This window comes from Mustelus asterias, chromosome 12 (assembly GCF_964213995.1).
Source record: "Mustelus asterias chromosome 12, sMusAst1.hap1.1, whole genome shotgun sequence".
NCBI lineage: Eukaryota > Metazoa > Chordata > Chondrichthyes > Carcharhiniformes > Triakidae > Mustelus > Mustelus asterias.
The window spans coordinates 67122730-67141665 of NC_135812.1; the positions used below are offsets into that span (position 1 = coordinate 67122730).

An 18936-nucleotide genomic window follows, 5' to 3' on the forward strand; every position below is an offset into this window, starting at 1 on the left:
ATGTGGCTTGGTGTTGTATTTTGGTTTATAATTCTCGTGGGAGTGTGGTGAACCACTGTAGTATTGTCTGTTTATGTGATATGCCTGGACACGCGGGGAGCACCTTGTGATTTGTTACTGGGCTGAATAGAAGTCACTGTTAGTGAAAGTGTAAGCAAGTGAAAGCTCACTAGTGGCTGAGAGCTGTAGTTTCTCAGATTGTAATCTCATTATAAAGGACTGTGCTGACCAATGGGTATGGGATGTCTGTAACAGTTGGTAGACACATTAGAGTTCTCCAGCCTGCTGTGATATTTCAATAAATGTCTCTAAGACGTCTACAGTTTTGAGACGTCAGTGTAAATTGACCTCCTTTGCCTTTAAATATAACTCAGAAGAATATTGCTGACAATGGTTCAACATGTTTCGAAAGTAATCATGTGCTGTAAGCTATTTAAAATCACTTTTTTGCAAAGGATGCAGAAGATATATTCAGTAGGAGTTTAACACATGTAGGACTCCTGTAGGACATGTAGGACATGTAGAAGTCAGGACTGTGTTAGTATACTCTCCACTTGCTTGGATGAGTGCAGCTCCAATAACACTCAGCACCATCCAGGCTGCTTGATTGGTACCCCATCTATCACCTTAAACATCTACTGTCTCTACCACCAACGCACAGTGGCAGCAGTGTGTACTGCTGATGCACTACAGGAATTCCCCAAGACTCCTTCAACTGCACCTTTCAAACCCACAACCACTTCCATCTTGAAGGACAAGGGCAACAGATGGATGGAAACACCACTGACACCTCCAAGTCACACACCATCCTGTCTTGGAAATATATCGACGTTCTTTCACTATCACTGGGCCAAAATTCTAGAACTCTCTCCCTAACAGCACTGTGGATGTACCTACACCACGTGGATTGAAGTGGTTCAAGAAGACGGTTCAGCAGCATCTTTTGAAGGGCAGTTAGAGACGGGTAATAAATGCTGGCCTGACCAGCGGCACCCACATTCTGTAAAATATATTTTTTCTAATTACCAAGAATCAAGTCAATTAGAATTGGCATTTAGATTTGCTATAAAACAACAACTTGCACTTACATAGCACTCATAACCAGGAAGACCCAATGTATTTTACAATGAGAAGAACAAACAAAACAGTAAAACTGACCAAGGGAAGAGTCAGAGGGGAGGGTTAGTGTGGAACAGAAAAGATTGCAATGTGCTAGGTGGAGAAACTGGGGTGGCTGGAGCAAATGATCAGTAATTTCTTTTGGATGGAAGGGTGTTGAAGATTGACAGGGAGATGATGAAGGAAAAGAATTCAGAGAACGGGTTTCTAGATTCAGGGTACAGGAACTAAAAGACTACCACGGTTGGATTATGTTACATGTTGATGAAGCACTCAAAATAAATGTTGTAAGCTATTTTCATCCTTTGTGCCATACGTTGCCATACTAATGGAACTTGGCAACATAAGAATTACTAAACCAAAGATAGGCCAAGATCCAGCTAATTCCCATTCTACTACTCGCATCGAATCCTACATTACAGAAGGAAGCCATTTGGCCCATCGAGTCTGCACTGACCACAATCCCACCCAGGCCCTATCCCCATAACCACATGCATTTATCCTAGCTAGTCCCCCTGACAGCAAAGGGACAATTTAGCATGGCCAATCCACCTAATCTGCACATCTTTGGACTGTGGGAAGAAACCGAAACACCCGGAGGAAACCCACGCAGACACGGGGAGAATGTGCAAACACCACACAGTGACCCAAGCCAGGAATTGAACCCAGGTCTCTTGCACTGTGAGGCAGCAGTGCTAACCACTGTACCACCGTGTTGCATGGAGTTTGTGACTAATCGTGGCAATCAATCTCTATCAATTCAATCCAGACCTTGGGCAATGAAACCACCAGTGGTTGAAAATTTTGTAAAGCCTAGATCCGAGGTTAGCCCTTCCAAATCTACAACACACAGCACAAGTCATGTCACTCATATACAATACTCCAAAATATTGTTTTCTGAAATAAATTGGTCGAATGTGCATTTGAATGAATCAATACTGATAGCTCCCATTGTCTCTCTGGACAGCCTGTTTCATAGGTTTCTAACTCACTCACTGATACTATTCCACAGTTGAATATATGCTCCCCCCCACCTGTCTCATTCTCCCCCTTAAAGTAGAGGTTGTTCTGGACAAGATATAACAGATTATCATGGTCTACATTATCCAGGGAGGTCTTGCGGCCTGTGGGTACCTCTGGGCCAGAAGGCCTGGTTTGAGGTCCACCCCAGGATCTGGTAACCAAGGAAGATGTGTTCATAATGTTCCAAACAGATTGAATAGCAGCCTGCAAATTCTTCCAACGTATGGTCAGAACGGGAGAGATTCCTGGTCAGCTAGGCGATGGAGAGAATGTTGGCGTGTCTGTAGATGGTGCACATTGCTGCCATTGTGCTTCATTGATGGAGGGCGTGAATGTTTAAACTGGTGGATTGGGTGCCATCACAATCCAAAGCTCTGAACTACCAACATTCATGTAAAGGTGCACGTTGCCAAAGTCCAAAGCAAATTGGACTCCCTGAGTGAACTATACCACAGCACCATCACATTAGAGACTATTCAAATCAGCTAGGACTAGACTTGTGTTCATTTACTGGGCGGAATTTTCCTGTCCCCGCCATGGGAATCGTAATGAACGGGACATGGACCATGCAATGGTCTGTTGACCTTGGGTGGGATTTTCTGGCCTTGGGTCAGGATTTTCCGGTCTTGGACGAGTGCGGCTGGAAACTCCCATCCACTGTGTCTCACACCATTGATTTTCACGTTTTTCCCTGCAACATGGCAGTTTTAACTGTTTCCTAGGCAACACAATTCCCTTTTTAGCTTTAAATGTGTTCCACTGAGATGTAGCAATGGCCTTGATGAAATCTTCATTCCAATTCATAAATTTGGGATCATTTATATTCTCATTTTCTGCTCTTCTTCCAGTTTTGTGCCCTCATTGCTTATGTTCAATGAATTATCGTCTACCATTTCTGTCAGCCACAGCTTGACGCGGCCACCAAACACATTTCCTCCTGCCCTCCCCTTTCAACATTCCAGAGGGAGCACTCCCTCTGCAACAACCCAGTCCACCCCTTAGCCAACCTTCCTCCCTTCCCACGGCACCTTTCTGTGCAAGTGTTGGAGATGTAACACCTCCTCCTCCTTTCTCACTGTCCAAGGCCCCAAACTCTGCTTCTAAGTTAAATAATGATTTACTGGTATTTCTTTTGTATAATATGAACATTTGAACAAGGAGCAGGAATAGGCCATTCAGCCCCTCGAGCCTGCTCCACCATTTAATAAGATTAGGGCTGATCTGACAGTAACCTCAGATTTGCATCCCGCCTACCCCAATAATCTATCACCACCTCCCCCCCCTTGCTTACCAAAAAATGACCCAACTCTGCCTTAAAGGTATTCAAAGATTCTGCTTCCATTGCCTTTTCAGGAAGAGAGTTTCAGAGAATCACAACTATCCAAGAGAAAGAATTTCACCACATTTCTGTTTTAAATGAGTGACCCCTTATTTTTAAACAGTGACCCCTATTTCTAGGCTCTCCCACAAGAGGAAATGCCATCTCCACATCCACCCTGTCAATTCCCATCAGGGTCTTATATCTTTCAATCAAGTTCAATTAGTACTCTACTCACTGCCCACAATATGGTCACCTCTACATTGGAGACGCAAAATGTGGTCTGGGTGACTGCATGGCGGAACATCTCCCGTCAGTCCATGTGTGGACGGCACAGTGGTTAGCACTGCTGCCTCACAGCACCTAGAACTGCTGCCTCAGAGTGCCAGGGACCCAGGTTTCATTCCTGGCTTGGATGACTGTCAGTGCAAAGTCTGCACATTCGTCTCATGTCTGCGTGGGTTTCCTCCGGGTGCTCTGGTTTCCTCCAACAGGAAGGATATGACCCTTCCATGCTCCTCCCTGACTCTGACCCATGCTACCTCCTCCTTTGCACTGATGCTCAATTAGTTTAAAGTGGGTAGTGACATACAAAGGTAAGTACAACCCTGGTAATTATAGACCGGTGAGCCTTACTTCTGTTGTGGGCAAAGTTTTGGAAAGGATTATAAGAGATAGGATTTATAATAATCTAGAAAGGAATAATTTGATTAGGGATAGTCAGCACGGTTTTGTGAAGGGTAGGTCGTGCCTCACAAAGCTTATTGAGTTCTTTGAGAAGGTGACCAAAGAGGTGGATGAGGATAAAGCGGTTGATGTGGTGTATATGGATTTCAGCAAAGCGTTTGATAAGGTTCCCCATGGTAAGCTATTGCAGAAAATACGGACACATAGGATTGAGGGTGATTTAGTGGTTTGGATCAGGAATTGGCTAGCTGTAAGAAAACAAAGGATGGTGGTTGATCGGAAATATTCATCCTGGAGTTCAGTTACTAGTGGTGTACCGCAAGGATCTGTTTTGGGGCCACTGCTGTTTGTCATTTTTATAAATGACCTGGATGAGGGCGTAGAAGGATGGATTAGTAAATTTGCAGATGACACTAAATTCGGTGGAGTTGTAGACAGTGCGGAGGGAAGTGGCAGGTTACAGAGGGACATAGATAAGCTGCAGAGCTGGGCTGAGAGGTGGCAAATGGAGTTTAATGCGGAAAAGTGTGAGGTGATTCACTTTGGAAGGAGTAACAGGAATACAGAGTACTGGGCTAATGGTAAGATACTTGGTAGTGTGGATGAACAGAAGAACCTGGGTGTCCATGTGCATAGATCCCTGAAAGTTGGCACCCAGGTTAATAGGGTTGTTAAGAAGGCATACGGTGTGTTAGCTTTTATTGGTAGAGGGATTGAGTTTCGGAGCCATGAGGTCATGCTGCAACTGTACAAAACTCTGGTGCGGCCGCACTTGGAGTATTGCGTACAGTTCTGGTCGCCGCATTATAGGAAAGATGTGGAAGTGTTGGAAAGGGTGCAGAGGAGATTTACCAGGATGTTGCCTGGTATGGTGGGAAGATCGTATGAGGAAAGGCTGAGGGACTTGAGGTTGTTTTCGTTAGAGAGAAGAAGGTTAAGAGGTGACTTAATAGAGGCATACAAGATGATCAGAGGATTAGATAGGGCGGATAGTGAGAGCCTTTTTCCTCAGATGGTGATGGCTAACATGAGGGGACATAGCTTTAAATTGAGGGGTGATAGATATAGGACAGATGTTAGAGGTAGGTTCTTTACTCAGAGAGTAGTAAGGGCGTGGAATGCCCTGCCTGCAGCAGCAGTGGACTCGTCAACATTAAGAGCATTCAAACGGTCATTGGATAAACATATGGATGATATTGGAATAGTGTAGAATAGAGGGGCTTTAGATTGGTTTTACAGGTCGGCGCAACATCGAGGGCCGAAGGGCCTGTACTGCGCTGTTATGTTCTATGTAACACTAAATGATAGTTTGTGGATTGTTTGTGAACTAACACTTGACACAAGGCTCTTGAACAATCAGAGAGTCTTTTATTTTATTCTGTTGTGGAGACAGTTTCTACCGGTTACCCAGGCGTCCTCTCTGACGTGTTACAAAGCTAAACAGCTTTATATACAATTTTAAAAATGCAAGTAAGCTCCCCACAGGCGTTCACATGTTACATTATTTAACCTAACCACAGGGAGTCGACACATGGGGCAGCAGGTGGGGTGGCACAATGGCACAGTGCTTAGCACTGTGCCTCACAATGCCAGGGACCCAGGTTCGATTCCCAGCTTGTGTCACTGTTTGTGTGGAGTCTGCACGTTCTCCCTGTGTCTGTGTGGGTTTCCTCCGGGTGCTCCGAATTCCTCCCACAGTTTGAAAGATGTTCTGATTCGATGCATTGGCCATGCTAAATTCTCCCTCAATATACCCGAACAGGCGCCAGAGTGTGGTGACTAGGGGATTTTCACAGTAACTTCATTGCTGTGTAAGCCTACTTGTGACACTAATAAATGAACTTCAGTTGGGGTCTGATGTTGCAGTTGTATAGAACATTGGTTCGGCCGCATTTGGAATACTGCGCCCAGTTCTGGTCGCCACACTACCGGAAGGACGTGGAGGCTTTGAGGAAAGTTTAACACGGATATGTGCACTCTTTCTAGTTTAATAATATCCTTTCTATAATAGGGTGACCAGAACTGCACACAGTATTCCAAGTGTGGCCTTACCGATGTCTTGTACAACTTCAACAAGACGTCCCAACTCCTGTATTCAATGATCAGTAAGTTTGCAGACGACACGAAAATGGCTGGACTTGCAGATAGTGAGGAACATTGTCAGAGGCTACAGAAGGATATAGACAGGCTGGAAATTTGGGCAAAGAAATGGCAAATGGAGTTCAATCCAGATAAATGCGAAGTGATGCATTTTGGTAGAACTAACATACGGGGGAGCTATACGATAAATGGCAGAGCCATAAAGGGTGTAGATACGCAGAGGGACCTGGGTGTGCAAGTCCACAGATCCTTAAAGGTGACGTCACAGGTGGAGAAGGTAGTGAATAAGGCATATGGCATGCTTGCCTTTATAGGACGGAGCATAGAGTATAAAAGTTGGGGTCTGATGTTGCAGTTGTATAGAACGTTGGTTCGGCCACATTTGGAATACTGCGCCCAGTTCTGGTTGCCACACTACCAGAAGGACGTGGAGGCTTTGAAGAGAGTGCAGAGGAGGTTTACCAGGATGTTGCCTGGTATGGAGGGGCTTAGTTATGAGGAGAGATTGGGTAAACTGGGGTTGTTCTCACTGGAAAGACGGAGGATGAGGGGTGACCTAATAGAGGTGTATAAAATTATGAAAGGCATAGATAGGGTGAATGGTGGGAAGCTTTTTCCCAGGTCGGTGGTGACGTTCACGAGGGGTCATAGGTTCAAGGTGAGGGGGGGGAAAGTTTAACACGGATATCAGAAGGGTACAGAGGGTGGTGGGGGCCTGGAATGCGCTGCCGGGCAAGGTGGTGGAGGCGGACACATTGGGAATGTTTAAGACTTATCTAGATAGCCACATGAACGGAGTGGGAATGGAGGGATACAAAAGAATGGTTTAGTTTGGACCAGGGAGCGGCGCAGGCTTGGAGAGCCGAAGGGCCTGTTCCTGTCCTGTATTGTTCTTTGTTCTTTGTTCTGACCGATGAAACCAAGCATGCTGAATGCCTTCTTCACCACTCTGTCCACCTGTGACTCCACTTTCAAGGAGCTATGAACATGTACCTCTAGATCTCTTTGTTCTGTAACTCTCCTCAACGCCCTACCATTAACTGATTAAGTCCTGCCTGGTTCAATCTACCAAAATGCATCACCTCGCATTTGTCTAAATTAAACTCCATCTGCCATTCGTCAGTCCACTGGCCCAATTGATCAAGATCCCATTGCAATCGGAGATAACTCTCCTCACTGTCCAGTATGCCACCAATCTTGGTGTCATCTGCAAACTTACTAACCATGCCTCCTATATTCTCATCCAAATCATTAATACAAATGACAAATAACAGTGGACCCAGCACTGATCCCTGAGGCACACCGCTGGTCACAGGCCTCCAGTTTGAAAAGCAACCCTCTACAACCACCCTCTTCACCAAGTTGATCCAAGATCTACTCTTTGTTCAGACTGCCGCTGGTTGGCTTAGGAAATTAGAGATGGACAACCTCCGGCCTGGGGACCACATCTGGGCTCTGAGTGTGGCCCAACCAGACATTTTGTTGACTGGTGCCCACGCTCAGGGTTGCCACATTTCACTGTTTTCCATCCACCTAGTTTTTTTTCCTACTGGTGCGACGAAGTGATTCGCATGTAAAGCAAGGGTAAGTGAGTGAAGTACGTGCTGATTGCTCACAACATTGACTGTGAGAGCCATGCGCTCCCTCTGTGGTCAACGTGTAAATATTTATTTTGTTTTTACCATCTGAAGTTAATGGTAGTTCTATTAATATATATGTGATTAAGCAATTTCTATAACTCGTTATGAAATAGTGTGTATTCATAGAAATCCAACAGTGCAAAAGAGGTCATTCAGCCCAGCAAGCCTGCACCAATGACTATCTCACCCAGACGCTATCCCCGTAACCCTATTTGTTTATGCTGCTCGTCCCCCTGACACTAAGGGACAATTTAGCATGGCCAATCCATCTAACTTGCACATCTTTGGAGTGTGGGAGGAAACCGCAGCACCCGGAGGAAATCTACGCAGACATGGGGAGAACATGCAAACTCCACACTGACAGTCACCGAGCCTGGAATTAAACCTGGGTCCCTGGTGCTGTGAGGCAGTGGTGCTGACCACTGTGCCACTGTGTATTCAATCTAATTCATGGGGTCACAGTTAGTGTGGTGAACCATCGTTGGTTACCACTGTGGGGTTATTCCAATGTTGCTGTTGGGTTAGGGTGTTGACACTGTGGGGTTGTTATAATGTTGTTGTTGGGCTAGGGTGTTTACACTGTGGGATTAATATACCTGTGGTGGATGCTGTTATGGCACATCCCGGTCGGGCCCCGCCTCCTGGGAGAGGTATAAGACCCTCTGCTCAGGCGGGACCCCTCTAGTCTGGAATGGTGTACTCGTGTTTAAATAGTTCCATTGTTTGTCAATAAAAGCCTTCAATTGCTGAAGCCTTGTACCTCGTGCTTGATTGTCGTGCATCAATTGACAAACACGAAACTCTCGACGGTAAAGAGAGTATGGAGCAAATGCTGAAACCAGAGCGTCTGACGCTGGATCCACGTGCGGTCGGCGCCTCTAACACCTTCGACCACTGGCTGAAGTGTTTCGAGGACTACCTGGCAGCCTCTGCAGCAGTTACTACGGATAACGACAGACTCCAGGTCCTCCATGCGAGGGTAAGCGACACTGTCTACCTCGCGATTCGTGCGGCCACCACTTACCCGAGGGCCCTCGAGCTCTTGAAAAAGCGATACACGAGACCACCCAACGAGATCCACGCTCGTTACCTCCTCGCTACACGACGTCGGCAGTCGGGCGAAACCATGGAGGACTTCGCCAATGAGCTCTTGCAGCTTGCCAGGGGCTGCGACTGCAAAGCTGTGTCGGCTGAGCAGTACATGTACGACCTCGCCCGAGATGCGTTTGTGGCAGGGTAGGGTCTTCGTACATCCGGCTCAAGCTGTTGGAGAAAGGGAATCTCAACCTGACCCAAGCGATGGAGATGGCTGAGATGCTGGAGGAGGCGTCGAAAAGCTTGGCCCTGTATCCAGAAGACCACGTGGAGACAACGTGGCAGGAGCAGTCACAAATCCCTCCTCGCCCCACGGGCTCGCGCTCCCATATCGACCCGACGACGGCGGCAGCCCCAGGCGGCCCGCGGTGCTATTTTTGCGGAGGAGCCAAGCATCCACGGCAACAGTGTCCAGCTAAAACGGTGATCTGCAATCAGTGCGGTAAAAAGGGGCACTACGCGAAAGTCTGCAGATCGAAGCCCAAGAACGGCAGTGCAGCCTGTGACCCTCCAGAACGGAGACAATCTCCATCGGCGTCGCAGTACCCACGAGGTCCGACCACGTGCGAGCCCAGGACGACGCCATTGTGGCTGGCGGAGGAGGAGGATGACCACCAGGAGTCGCTACGCTTGGCGCCCTCACCCATGTGCGATTCATGGGGGCGGCCATCTTGGTCGACGACGACCAGGAGCGACCAGCAGGGGTCCTCAGCATCAACCTCGGCTGCCTGCAGTGACGTCCAAGGGCCAACGGTGGCGTCGATCACCCTGGACCAGGCTAAGCATCACAGGCTTGACTGTTCAATGATGAACATTAAGGTAAATGGTCGTACTGTGTATTGTCTGTTTGACAGTGGGAGCACCGAGAGTTTTATTCACCCTGACACTGCAAAGAGGTGTGGACTCCGGGTTCTACCTGCCAAACAGACAATTTCTATGGCATCACGGTCCCGGTCTGTACCGATCCAAGGACGTTGTGTGGTAACTCTGGAGGTGCAGGGCACAATTTACGAGCGATACAGGCTCCTTGTGTTGCCGCATCTTTGCGCGCCAATTCTCCTCGGACTAAACTTTATGGTCCACATGAAGAGTGTGATCCTACAGTACGGTGGGCCACTCCCTTCGCTGGCAGTAGGGAATCAGCCGCAGCCTCCAAATCGTCCAAAGCGCCCCGCATGCAATCTTTCCACACTAAAGATCACCACACCCTCTTTATTTAAGAATCTGGTACCAGGCTGCAAGCCCATCGCTACTAAAAGTAGGCGTTACAGTGCTGAAGACCGGATCTTCATCAGATCTGAGGTTCAGCGGCTCCTCAAAGAAGGGATCATACAGTCCAGCGTTAGTCCGTGGAGAGCACAGGTCGTAGTGTTTAAAAGCGGGAACAAACCCCGGATGGTCATCAACTACAGTCAGACCATTAATCGTTATACGCAGCTGGATGCGTATCCTCTCCCGCGCATATCTGATATGGTCAATCAGATTGCGCAGTACCGGGTGTTCTCCACCATAGACCTTAAGTCCGCCTACCACCAACTCCCCATCCGCCCAGAGGACCGACAATACACGGCTTTTGAGGCGGATGGTCGTCTGTATCAGTTTCTTAGGGTTCCATTTGGTGTCACCAATGGGGTCTCGGTCTTCCAGCGTGCTATGGACCGAATGGTGGACCAGAACGGGTTGCGGGCTACCTTCCCGTACCTGGATAATGTCACCATCTGCGGCCATGATCAGCAGGACCATGACACAAACCTCCAGAACTTTTTGCGCACTGCGTCTCGCCTGAATCTGACCTATAACAGGGAGAAGTGTGTATTCCGTACGCGCAGGTTAGCTATCCTGGGATACGTGGTGGAAAACGGGGTCATTGGCCCTGATCCAGACCGTATGCGCCCCCTTACTGAACTTCCCTTGCCCGCTAGCGCAAAAGCACTGAGGAGATGCCTCGGCTTCTTCTCTTATTATGCGCAGTGGGTCCCCAACTACGCGGACAAAGCCCGTCCGCTCATCAAGTCCACAACTTTTCCGCTCACGCCAGAGGCCCAATTGGCCTTCAAGGCTTTGAAAAGCGACATTGCGAAAGCCACGATGCACGCGGTGGATGAATCCATCCCTTTTCAGGTGGAAAGTGATGCATCTGATTTTGCCCTGGCCGCCACACTAAACCAGGCAGGCAGGCCCGTCGCGTTTTTTTCCCACACCCTTCAAGGTCCCGAAATTCGGCATTCAGCGGTGGAGAAGGAGGCCCAGGCCATTGTGGAGGCCGTCAAACACTGGCGCCATTACCTGGCGGGGAAGCGGTTCACCCTGATCACGGATCAGCGATCCGTGGCGTTTATGTTCAATAATACGCAGAGGGGCAAGATCAAGAATGACAAGATCTTGCGGTGGAGAATTGAGCTCTCCACCTATAATTACGATATTATGTATCGTCCAGGGAAACTCAATGAGCCCTCGGATGCCCTCTCGCGCGGAACATGCGCTACCATGCAGGAGGACCGCTTGAACGCCCTCCATAATGATCTGTGCCATCCAGGGGTCACTCGGCTCTACCACTTCATCAAAGCCCGCAACCTGTCCTACTCGGTGGAGGATGTCAGGTCAGTAACAAGAAGCTGTCGGATTTGCGCAGAATGCAAACCGCACTTTTACCGACCTGACCGGGCACAATTGGTCAAGGCCACTCGCCCCTTCGAGAGGCTGAGTGTGGATTTTAAGGGCCCCCTTCCCTCAACAGACCGGAACGTGTACTTTCTTAACATCATAGATGAGTACTCCCGGTTCCTGTTTGTTGTCCCCTGTGCGGACACGTCGACTGCCACGGTGATCAAGGCATTCCGTGATCTTTTTACCCTGTTCGGGTACCCCTGCTATATACATAGCGACAGGGGCTCGTCATTCATGAGTAATGACTTGAGGCAATTCCTGCTCTCATACGGGATTGCCTCTAGTAGAACCACGAGGTACAACCCTAGGGGCAACGGACAGGTGGAGAGAGAGAATGCTACAGTCTGGAAGGCTGTCCTACTGGCGCTGAAGTCCAAAGGCCTTCCAGTCTCCCATTGGCAGGAGGTCCTTCCAAATGCGCTTCACTCCATTCGCTCCCTCCTGTGTACGGCAACCAATGCTACTCCCCACGAGAGGATGTTCTCATTCCCTCGGAAGTTGTCCTCGGGGATATCTTTACCAGCCTGGTTGACGTACCCAGGACCCGTCCTTCTGCGGCGACATGTAAGGGCCCGCAAGTCCGACCCCTTGGTCGAACCGGTCCACCTCCTCCACGCCAACCCTCAGTATGCCTATGTGGCATATCCTGACGGGCGAGAGGACACAGTCTCGATCCGAGACCTGGCGCCCGCAGGGGACGTAGCAACTCCTGTCGCTCCCATACCCCCTGTCACGAATCCCCTATCGCTTATTTCTTCCCCGGACGTGGCGCGGTCAGCACCGGGACCAGTGCATAACAGTTATACTCCCATGTACAGCTTGCCTGAGACTCGGAGATCGGCGCCACCACAGAAGGTACCGGGATCCCCTGCACCACCGCTTCACCAGGGTCAACCGGCCCGTGAGTCCTCGAGGGGACAGCCGGACGTTGTTTTGGAGAGAACGCCACCGCAAGCACCTGCTCCGGTGTCACAACCGGTGTTGAGGAGGTCACAGCGACGGTGCGGTCCTCCAGACCGTCTGGACTTGTAGATTTTTTTGTATATATGTAGTCTGTTTTCGCACCCCGCCGGCCTTTGTTTTCAAAGGAGGGGTGAATGTGGTGAACCATCGTTGGTTACCACTGTGGGGTTATTCCAATGTTGCTGTTGGGTTAGGGTGTTGACACTGTGGGGTTGTTATAATGTTGTTGTTGGGCTAGGGTGTTTACACTGTGGGATTAATATACCTGTGGTGGATGCTGTTATGGCACATCCCGGTCGGGCCCCGCCTCCTGGGAGAGGTATAAGACCCTCTGCTCAGGCGGGACCCCTCCAGTCTGGAATGGTGTACTCGTGTTTAAATAGTTCCATTGTTTGTCAATAAAAGCCTTCAATTGCTGAAGCCTTGTACCTCGTGCTTGATTGTCGCGCATCAGTTAGCGAATAAGCTTGACTTCTATCTTGTGGCCCACTGAGATGATGGAGGGCCACTCCTGCCTAGCGTAGGTTGCCCATCACTGTACTAAAGGGTGTCAACTTCGCCTGTCAGTCTATCAGATTCCCTCCAGACCTCCTCAAGATATCCGCTTTCCAAGTTCAGACTATCATCTGAAGAAACATAGAAACCCTACAGTGCAGAAGGAGGCAATTCGGCCCATCGAGTCTGCACCGACCACAATCCCACCCAGGCCCTACCCTCACATATTTACCCGCTAATCCCTCTAACCTACGCATGTCAGGGGCAATTTTAACCTGGCCAATCAACCTAACCCGCACATCTTTGGACTGTGGGAGGAAACCGGAGCACCCGGAGGAAACCCACGCAGACACGAGGAGAATGTGCAAACTCCACACAGACAGTGACCCGAGCCGGGAATTGAACCCGGGACCCTGGAGCTGTGAAGCAGCAGTGCTAACCACTGTGCTACCGTGCCGCCCTATTGTGCTACTGTGACGATGTTACAAATGTAGTTGAATCTTATTCAGTATGTGAGCTCCCTTTAGCCCCATTACACTAAACCTGATCCCCTGTGTGAGAATATGAACAGTTCAGCAGTGAGCTGGGTGCAGTTAATGGTGTCACACTCCTCTCAGAGTGTGAGTGAATTTTAACTTTTAACTTCCGAGTTTGCCTCTGTTCCTATCGCAGCTTTATGCCTTTGGTTCCCGTTTAATAAATGGATTGTTCGAGTCCACACCAATAGGCTTCAGTGAAATGTAACATCCCAATCAAAGAAACCAACAAACATGCTGTATACCGCGCAGATATTTAACCAACGGGACTCCGGGTTTATTCTTTAAGATAGGGCTCTGGTCATTTATTTAAACATCTGATCCGTCAGAGCAACACTGGGACGAGTCACTGGTGAGACCGAAATATCTTGTTGAATCTTAATTAGAAATCCGAGTGAGTCGATTCCTTTCTGTAATATCCCAGGCGAGGTAGCGCCGCCTGGTGCAGGGTGTTGGAGGAAGGAACAGTCAGTCTTCAAGTTACAAACCATTTAGCTCTGAATTCAGATTGATTCCAAGAGAGAGAAATGGTCACAACTCAGAGGAACCGGCAGTAGTGGCGATTCTGGACATGGTATAAGCCCCCAGGGGGTACAGTTATTGTCCAAGTGTTTGCCCAACAATTGACCATATGCAGTCCAATATTTTTTCCAGCCCCTTGTCCTACCAGTGTTGGTTTTACAGAACTATTCAATGAAAGGGGGAAAAGCTTTAAATAATGGAGTTTTATGTGCAATTTGTCATCATTAGAATCTGAAGGATTTGTTCATTGGCCACAAGCCTTAGTTAGCAAGAGACTTGACCATTCCAATGACCCCCTCCCATTTTCTACCATCAATGAGGTCATCCAAAATCCTGTTGTTCCTATCCTCAATCACAGAATCACAGAATACTACAGTGCAGAAGAGGCCCTTCGGCCCATTGAGTCTGCACCGATGCACTGACCTGCACACCATTTGCCAGCACTTGGCCCATAGCCTTGAATGTTATGGTGTGCCAAGGTACTTTTACATCTAGGTACTTTTTAAAGGATGTGAGGCATCCTACCTCCACCACCCTCCCAGGCAGTGCATCCAGACCGTCGCCACCTTCTGAGTAAAAAGGTTTTTCCTCAAATCCCCCCTAAATATCCCACCCTTCACTTTTAATTTGTGGCCCCTCGTAATTGACCCTTCAGCTAAGGGGAACAGCTGCTCCCTATCTACCCTGTCCATGCCCCTCATAATCTTGAACAGCTCAATCAGATCGCCCCTCAGTCTTCTCTGCTCCAGCGAAAACGACCTAAGACTATCCAACCTATCTTCATAACTTAAATGTTCCAACCCAGGCAGCATCCTGGTAAATCTCCTCTGCACCCGCTCCAGTGTGTTCACGCCCTTCCAATACTGTGGCAGCCAGAACTGCACCCAGTACTCCAGCCGCGGTTTCACCAAAGTTCTATACAACTCCATCATGACCTCTCTGCTTTTGTAATCCCGATTGATAAAGGTGAGTGTGCCATATGCCTTTTTCACCACCCTATTTACCTGCCAAGCCCCATTTGCCTTTCACTCTGTGCTTGCTAGCCTACATTGGCTCCAAGTTAAGCAATGCCTCAATTTCAAAATTCTCACCCTAGTTTTCATGTCTCTCTGTATCGCATGGTGGCACAGTGGGTGGCACAGTGGTTAGCACTGCTGCCAGGGACCTGTGTTCAAATCCTGACTTGGGTCACTGTCTGTGCAGAATCTGCACGTTCTCAAGTCTGTGTGGCAGAGCAAGATCAAAGGGCTGAATGGTCTCCTCCTGTTCCTATTTTCTACGTTTCTATTACATGCATTCTCAGCTCTGAGACACCACTAGCACTACTAGATGTGAACAAAACCATTTTCCCCCACTCAATAACTCCCCCATCACCGTGGCTCAACAATGACACCCCCCCCCCCCCCCCCCCACCCCAACCACCTCCTCCCCGGCTCAACAACTCTCCCCCCTCACCCCCGCCCCCCAGCTCAAGCTCAATAATGCCCCCCCCCCCTCCCTCCCTCACATCCCTTCTCCCTCACCCCTCACTTTGATTCACACTAATTTTCAAACATTTGGATGGGGGTGACAGTGGGAAGATGTTTTAGAAACACTGTGCTGTATGTGTGCATGTATTTGTTATTCATAGCAACTAGTAACTGACTTATAATTGGAAACAGATCTGTAAGACATAAAAACGAGGCTTTGAGAATGCTCATGAGAATGATATAGATGTACAACATAGATCCAGGCCATTCAGCTCAATAAGTCGCTGTTTATGCTTCCCACAATATTCCATCCATCCCTCTTCATCAAAATCTATCAGTATGACCGATGTGTCTATACCCTCCTGTGTTTATCTAACTTTCCCTTAACTGTATTCATCTCAACTACTCGTTATGATAGTGCGTTCCATATCCTAACTACTTACTAGGTAAAGAATAATAAAAGCAAAATACTGCAGATGCTGTCAAACGAAAGCAAAATACTAGGTAAAGAGGTTTCTCCTGAATTCCCCATTGTTTAATGGCTATCTTATACTTGTGGCCATTGCTTTTGATTGTCCCCTCCACCACAAAGTAGACACTTGTCTATGTCTACCCTATCAAAATCTTTCATAATCTTAAATATCTCACTCCCTTGAAATTAGAATGTTAAATCAATGATCCTGACCCCATCCTAATTAGCCATTAAGTGGTTTAAAATTTATGGGCAGCATGGTGGCACAGTGGTTAGCACTGCTGCTTCACAGCGCCAGGGACCTGGGGTCAATTCCAGCCTTGGGTCACTGTCTGTGTGGTGTTTGCATTTTCTCCCTGTGTCTGCGTGGGTTTCCACCGGGTGCTGCGGTTTCCTCTCACAGTCCAAAGATGTGCAGGTTAGGTTGATTGGCCATGCTAAATTGGCCTTGGGGTCAGAGAGATTAGCATGGTAAATATGTGGAGTTACGGGAATAGGGCCTGGATGAGATTGTGGTCGGTGCAGACTTGATGGGCTGAATGGCCTCCTTCTGCACTGTAGGGATTCTATATTGCTCTATGTATTTAGGCTAATTCACCTGCGCATTTTGCATTGTGGTAATTTGATTAAAAGAAAATGAGTTGATTTTACACACAGACCCATACACACTCATTAATACACACATTAAGTGTGATTGTGGGAGCAAACATTTGGACTGTGCGTCAGTAAAATTAATTTATCTGAATGAATGTTGACATTGAAGCCCCAGAGAGGCACTCAGTGAAGAACATTGATAAGTCCTTGGGTGGACTTTTGTTCCTTGAGTATCACTTCAACTCTTGTAAGCCTACTTGTGACACTAATAAATAAAATTAAACTTGAACTCTGGCTGACCAGACAGAGTAAGAAGTCTAACAACACCAGGTTAAATTCCAACAGGTTTATTTGGTAGCAAAAGCCACTAGCTTTCAGAACAGGCTGTTCCTTCGTCAGGTTGGTGGGAGTTCTGATCACAAACAGGGCACAAAGACACAAACTCAATTTACATGAATAATGATTGGAATGTGAGTCTTTACAGCTAATCAAGTCTTAAAGGTACAGACAATGTGAGTGGAGGGAGCATTAAGCACAGGTTAAAGAGATGTGTATTGTCTCCAGACAGGACAGCTAGTGAGATTTTGCAGATCCAGGCAAGTTGTGGGGGTTATAGATAGTGTGACATGAACCCAATATCCCTTATGTGTGCGGAACCTGGCTATCAGTCTCTGCTCAGCGACTCTGTGCTGCCGTGTGTCGTGAAGGCTGCCTTGGAGAACGCTTACCCGGAGATCAGAAGCTGAATGCCCATGACCGCTGAAGTGCTCCCCAACAGGAAGAGAACAGTCTTGCCTGGTGATTGTCGAGCAGTGTTCATTCATCCGTTGTTGTAGCGTCTGCATGGTTTCCCCAATGTACCATGCTTTGGGACATCCTTTCCTGCAGCGTAACAGGTAGACAACGTTGGCCAAGTTGCAAGAGTGTGTACCGTGTACCTGGTGGATGGTGTTCTCACGTGAGATGATGACATCCGTGTCGATGATCCAGCATATCTTGCAGAGGTTGCTGTGGCAGGGTTGTGTGGTGTCGTGGTCATTGTTCTCCTGAAGGCTGGATAGTTTGCTGCGGACAATGGTCTGTTTGAGGATGTGCGGTTGTTTGAAGGCAAGAAGTGGGGGTGTGGGGATCTCCTCATCATGACCGGACAGAGACCGCCAGCGATCCTGAGCGATCCTGAACAGTGGACAAACATTCAGAGCTTGAAACTAACCAATAAAGTGTGATTATCATTAATGCACACTACCTTTACCTCAACAAGGCACACAGTGAAGAGAGGCTTCACATCCACAGGGTGAAGCTCTGATACCTGCGGCTGCTCCTGGAACACAATACGCATCCACTGAGCAACATTCAGTCAAACACTTGGTGGAAGTAAAGGTGATCACACTCTGCTACTGGGTGCTTCTTGGCTCTTTGTGAAGTTATCACTTGGATTAGTCAACATGCAGTTTATTGCTGCATCACTGAGGTAGACCATGTAGCTAACATGCATCATTTTGAATAGAGAGGCAATCCAGTCTTTCCAGTCATGTTGCAGTATCAGACAATAAAGCTTCAGTAATTAAGGCAGGAATAAAGTCTTATTTCAGTTGTAGGCTGCTTCTGCTGAGGTGGAGGCAAAGACTGAAACTCACCAGGCTCTCCCTGTGCTTCTATCCAACTGATGCTATTGAAAACAAAATCCTGACTGTAGATACTGATTTGCGTAAGCAGAGACCATTGTGCTGCTGTGTGATTTCTGAATCTTTCTCTCTTGTTCTATCCCTAATCAACACATCTCAACTGTTCTTTATTAGGTCTGGAACTCATGGACCTGAACATTTTAACATTACCAGTGGGAGCATCTCTAAGAGATGTTCCAATTGTGTTTGATCTCCAAAGCAAATGCTGGTCACTGATATTTTTTAGAACAAAGCCTTGTTCCTCCAAGACATTAAAGGTAAAGTCACCATAGTCCCAGATGACCATAGGCTGCTCTATCTTTTGAGGGGAAGAGCTGACTGGTGGTGATTTTAACCTAAGGATCACCACACCTCAGACAAAAGGTAAGGTTGAGAAGGTGGGGCCTTCATGAATAATCTCAAGCCAGTATGGGAATTGAACCCATGCTGTTGGTGTCGCTCTGCATCACTAACCAGCTGTCCAGCCAACTGAGCTAAACCAACCCCCAAAGCATTACCTAGTGGTCAAATCTGTAACAAATCCATCCACTTCTGTTAACATTATCTCATGG

The 18936-nt window shown here is 47.9% G+C and overlaps 1 long non-coding RNA gene across 1 annotated transcript in view; it reads left to right on the forward strand.

The window, feature by feature from the left end:
* The first annotated feature begins 504 nt into the window (after positions 1-504).
* LOC144501558 (uncharacterized) overlaps positions 505-18936 on the forward strand; it is a 42150-nt gene continuing 23718 nt past the window's right edge. The window contains exon 1 of the long non-coding RNA XR_013499152.1: positions 505-964. This is a non-coding gene — a long non-coding RNA (uncharacterized LOC144501558). The remainder of the gene's footprint in view (positions 965-18936) is intronic.